Raw genomic sequence first — 5694 nt, forward strand, 5'->3', positions numbered from 1 at the left:
GGAATGGGATGAGGACTTAGGACAACAGTGAAAGCTTTATCTTTAGGCTTCTTTTGCAACATTTATACAAGCATTACTCTGTTATACCTTCTTGTTTAAAATGCATGCAAATATGAGTTTACCTAAATAACCATCTCCTTCTTCAAAAATAAGCTTTTACATGTATACAGAAACAAAGCATATTGTAATAATGAAACCAGTCTCAAGTGTACGAACTTCCCACTGGCCTCAGCTTTTAATTACCTCAAAGCCTTAAGACTATGTACACATTTGTAGTCTGACTCAATGTTAAGCAAACTTTCCAATTCCACTCAAGCAACTTGGAATTTTTTCCCAATTCAATACAGACAGGATGGATCTCCCAGAAATTCTGCATCTCAACAATTTATTCATTAAAGCCACAGCCATAAGACATCCACTGCTCCTAAATGACACTTTCACACTTGTTCACAGATGTTTTCAATGTTTTCTTCATCTAAAAGAAGAAATGTAGCACTTGTGTTCATAAACACTGCTTTCAAAAGTCCACTTACCATTCACTAGTAGTGACCAAGATATTTCCAATTTCTACAAAATATATGCTTTAATAAGATTAAGTTTTTACTTCTCATCATCAGCAAGCATGAGTCTCTGAAGGAGCACAGTAGTGTATCGGACCATTTCAGATCTTGTCTAGACAAAAGGCGAGATGGTATTAGCTAGCAAAGGTTAATTAAGGCATTCAGAAGTCTAGTACAGAAAAAGTAATACAAACTTCAGCTAAACGGTTGAACTTCAGTCCAAGATTTTAAAATTAATATTTAAATCATCTCTACTTCTGACTTTTAAAAACAATCTGTTGGTGTTAGCTGAAATCCAAAATCCTAATTTAGACAAGTCTTTAGATCCTGCATATATAGAACAAGATAGTTACTTCACCTTTAAAACCTCTAGGTAGAAGATAGGATCCTAAATTGCTGTAGCTCGAACTCTAGCAGTCAGTTCTGCACTTTTAGGAATCTTTTCTAGCAACTGGCAAAGGTGAGAAGTAGCCACACTTTTCTTTTTTTTTTTTTGAACAGCCACTGGATAGATCACATCCAACCCTGGCAGCTAAAATGTATTTCCTACCCTTCTCCCGAACTTTTTTTTTTTTTAGACGAGTATAGATATAACATTTTAAAAGAAAAGGGTTTTGAATAGAAAACCTTAAATATTGAATAAAAAAGCCTCAGCTATTTGCAGCTTTTGCTTCCATTTAATGGTAATAGGTAAAAACTTGAAACACAAAACCCCCTTTTCCAAACAATGTTCATACTTATGAACAAAAGACTACATAGCTGTTTTTTGAATAAAGGTTTGTCTGTGTAAATATTCTCACAATTTGCAAGAATCTAAAATTTAATTAACCTCTATTAAAGCTAATTTAGAAAAGAATAGTGGTAGATATCGAAATATGTAGGAAAACAGCTCCTTTATAACAGTAAGCTTCTACATGCTTCACACTTTTGCAGAAAAAATACACATTCCTCTGAAAGCATCACAACTACAAAATATTGTTTCACGGTATCAAAATCACCCACAGACTCTTCCTGTAGACTCTCGTGCTCATTGTCAGTCCGCAGCAGCTACACCATGTCAAGTAAGGGCACCAGCGGTAAAGGGCAATGAAAAAGAGGTGCTAAGCATCATACCTTGCCACACATCATCATCAATCACTATATCAAAAGACTAGTTGCCCCTCTCACTTCAGTGCATGAAGCTTATCTCTGGACTAGTCTCAGAAGAGACCCAGAGTCTGTCAAAAGTGCATATTAAGAATGTGACACAAGATACCATCACTAACACCAACAAGCATTTTTAAAAGAGGACCATGACTGCTAGGAACACAGTCTATGCCTGGAACACCAGGGCTGTAATCCACATGCTTTTTGCAACTCAAGCTTCTTTTTCCCTTGCTTTCTGCCCTAAAAATGGGAAAAGAGATGCTTGGCTCTCAACCATTTCACTCCTGTATTAGAAAATCTGGGTATTACAAAGGAAGCTGCTCCTGTAGCTCCACAGTACTTTAAACCAGAGTAAGTCGGCACCACTAGTTTAAAGAAACAGACCCATCTCTCCTACCCTTTGTTTCCTCACATTCCTGATGATTTTCTCCCTTACGTCAGCACAAGTATTTCTGCAGCCACATAGTGAATTAGATCAGAAAATGTATGGTCCACCTGGATTAGTTTCAATACAAATTATTTTTCTAACACGGTTTGTGACACAGCCCCACAAACATTTGGGCCAACACAGGGAAGCTGCAACAATAGCCACACAGGACAGCTTCTTTTGGCAGTACTGCAATCTTAAAGCTTCCCTTGGCAAAGCCACCAGCAACAACAAACTTGGAAGTTAAGCTTTTTAACAGTACTTGCAAGCAGCTTAAAAAACCAAAACCAAACCACACACAAGAACAAAACACAAAAAAACACACAAACAAGAAAACCACCCCCAAACAACCAAACCTTAACACAGAAGCATAGACATTTTTAAAAAACGGGTAGTCCACTACCTGTCAGATACTGAGTCACATTCATGACCAAAGAGGGAGTCAAGAAAAGTTTCTTAATGACATAACAGCAGGATCTTTGGGTGTCTTAAATCAGTCTCAGCCAGCAAGTGTGACCATCAAACAAAAACAAGATACACAACAATCAGGCTTATCCCACCACAAGCAACAAAATAATGAAGAAGTAAATGTCACTGTTAGCATTTGCTATGTTTAAAAGAAAAATGAAGGACAAAAAATTGTTACCGATTCCTTTTAAACATCATTGTTAAGAGTCTTTACTGCACCACTGATGTTAAAGTTTTCTCAGAGTACACAGGCTGCAGATGCAACATATCTGTTAAGCCATTTTAAAGATTCTACACCACGTGGAAGTTTTTGAAGACATTTTAGGACAGACATCCCCACTTACACTAGCAAAACACTGCTTCCTCTCAGCTTCCTTATTTTAGCTATCCTTCATTTATAGTTATTTAGTAGTCTACATTTCTCTTGCTTAAGCATTACTTGAAAGCTCCCAGGAAGCTTTAAGTCAAAATCTTGCTAAAGTAATTCACAAGCTGTTGCCAAAATGCATTTTCATTCAGAGATTCAAGCTTCAAAAGAAATGAGGATTATACAACCAGGACAAAACAAAAAGGGATCGGACAGTCTTCAAGAAATCCCACTGAATTTGTAATATTCTCTCATAACACATACACTGAATTCAAGAAAGCCAGTCTTATTGAGACAGTAGTATGTGTCATCTATTTAGTGCTTGTACATCTGCCATGACCTCTTATCCATTCTTTACCTCCCCCCCTTTTATTTTTTAATACCCACAAACTTAACAGCAGCACATCACAAATAAGAATAGAACGCATTTCATTAGCGACTGTAAACCCATATCGCTCAGCTCATCAATGACTAGAATCCTACAAATACTAAAATACCATAGCAAATTTGCCCAAACTATCTTGGAATGTACAAATAAGAGCTGGGAAGTGTATTTTCCCCCTAGGGAAGTGTATTTTCCCCCTATTTTATAGGCTTGCCATATAGTATTGTCTTCATAATATCCACACAGTTACAAAGACAGAACAGACCCATGTAAGAATCACAGCATGAAAAGTCAACTAGAACAGTAAAACATACAAAGGTCTTTTTTCCCAATTCATTAATTTCTTAATTTGCAAATATTTTATACTGTTTTCTATAAAGTCAAAAACCAGCATCCTAGTAACAGTAAAATCAACTCTGCAAAACCATCATATGATTGGTAGTGGTTCTTTTATGTAATACTATTGGCAAACAAAGCATGTTTCTCCTCTAACTAAAAACACAGAAATCAAAGTGACTATTTCTAAGAATTTTGTCAATACACAGAAAGCAATTAGCATGCTTTTGGAAACACATTGTTTTGGATAGCCATTCTTGTTATTTTTTTGTGTTTTAAACACTGTGTTTTCATATGTCCTTACACAGTGGTTTCCACAATCTCTTTGCAATAAATTCTGAGCGTGCTGCTGCAGAAAAGGCTGTCTTTCCTCCCTCGTTTGTTCCAAGAGTGATATTCATATAGGTGCTTCGTGAGCTGGAGCAGTGAACTGATCCAGAAGAAAACTACTCTGGATGAAAAGACAGAGCTGACTTTTCAGCCACACCACCTCCCAGATCCCATTTACCACAAGGCTGCATGGAGGCCAGTGCCAGCACAATGAACAAGAGAGCAACGCGCTTTTTCAGAATACCTTTGGGAGAAACTCTCACACAGATAAACTGAATACAGTTGTAACCCAAAGGCTTACTTTCTTCAGTAGTTTCCTTCACCTATCTCCACTACTTGTAAACAAATCCCAAATGTTCTCTGGCATTCCTCAAACCCCCACACCACAATCTCTCCTTGACAACCAGCCTGAATCTAATCCATCCAAATACCTGCACCCTAGCTCCAAACAACAGCTGCCTGCCGACCCTTTCTAAATTCCTACAACCACTCCAAGTTTTCTGCATCCCCAGTGGCAACAGGCCCTTCCCCATGGTACATGCTCCCCCCCATTTCCCCCTTCCCCCAAGAAAGATTCCCTCAGCCACAGCCCTCACCTGACGAATTGCTCCTTACAGGCAGGTCCACTAAAGCCTTGCTCAAGCCATGCAGCCAGTGCTCAGGAGAGAGGCAGTCACGCCCCAAGTACTGATATATATATAACACATTAAACCTCTTCCTGCCATTCAGCACAGCCTGTCAGTCAACATCAAAAGGGATGGGTGGGAGGAAGCAATTCCTACCGTCCCTGCCACAAGAAGCTGCATGCTTGGAGGGCACCTCGAAGCCAGAGCCTTTACCCCTTCTTATTTTCCCCACTTTTGTCTAAAGCAATGAGATTATCAGAGAGGGGAAAGAGGAGGGAGGAGGAGAAAGACAACAGCTAGACAGCTTTCCTGGAACCCCACGCTATTTAATCAATCCTTCCCACACTGAGAGCAACTATTCTAAGGGATGTTTTTATACATTTATAATAAACCGACCATTACTCAAGCAGTGACTACTTGCAGTGTCAAGAACTCCTTTGTCTTCCATGCCCCCGGGTCTTTCCGTAGCAAAATTTAACTGCTACTGTTAAATTGTAAAACTTTGATCTCACAGATAAACAAGTGACAAGTTGTACTGACTTGGTAAAGGATCACCATGACACACGAAACAAGAATCTGATTTTCATAAGAAAATTAAAGGCAAAAAGTAGGGGGTTTACAAAGCAAACGAGAAATAGAGGACAAGATCCTGCAAAGGTTGTATACTACAGTATGATCAACACCGGGAACAGAACAGCCCCTTTCAGCAAGGCTCATAAAACCCACCCCAGCTCCTCACCGGCTTTTGCGGGCATTTCTAAACAGGGCAGTTAACGCGCGGGGAGGCAAGCAGGAGCAGAGTATTTAAGGCACAAGCACTGGAACCGCAGTCATGCCCGAAGGGAAGTTCCTCCAACGAGCGTAAAGGCTGATCCAATACCGGGAAGCATCCTTTCACCCCAGCACCGTTTCCCTCCTTACAGTCACACCCGCGAGGATAACGGGGAAATCTTATTTTCCTGTAACCAGTGCTGCATGGCGATTCCCTCAGGCCTAGCTCCCACAGGGAGGGCGGAAAGGCTGCAAACGCAGGTCGGCGGGGTGGAGGC

General features: G+C 39.8%; 1 protein-coding gene across 8 annotated transcripts in view; it reads right to left on the reverse strand.

Annotated features, from left to right (window-relative positions):
* Window positions 1-5694, reverse strand: part of BCLAF1 (BCL2-associated transcription factor 1) — a 26821-nt gene that overhangs the window by 19952 nt on the left and 1175 nt on the right. For 4 of the 8 annotated variants that reach the window (XR_663390.1, XM_009319087.1, XM_009319085.1 and 1 more), the window contains exon 1: window positions 534-673. The exons of the other annotated variants lie outside the window; for them this stretch is intronic. The gene's annotated coding sequence lies outside the window, so the exon portion shown is untranslated. Of the gene's footprint in view, window positions 1-533; window positions 674-5694 lie in introns of those variants that run through there. 8 annotated transcript variants of the gene reach the window in all.

The sequence above is a fragment of the Pygoscelis adeliae genome, unplaced genomic scaffold (assembly GCF_000699105.1).
Source record: "Pygoscelis adeliae isolate BGI_AS28 unplaced genomic scaffold, ASM69910v1 Scaffold172, whole genome shotgun sequence".
Classification (NCBI taxonomy): domain Eukaryota; kingdom Metazoa; phylum Chordata; class Aves; order Sphenisciformes; family Spheniscidae; genus Pygoscelis; species Pygoscelis adeliae.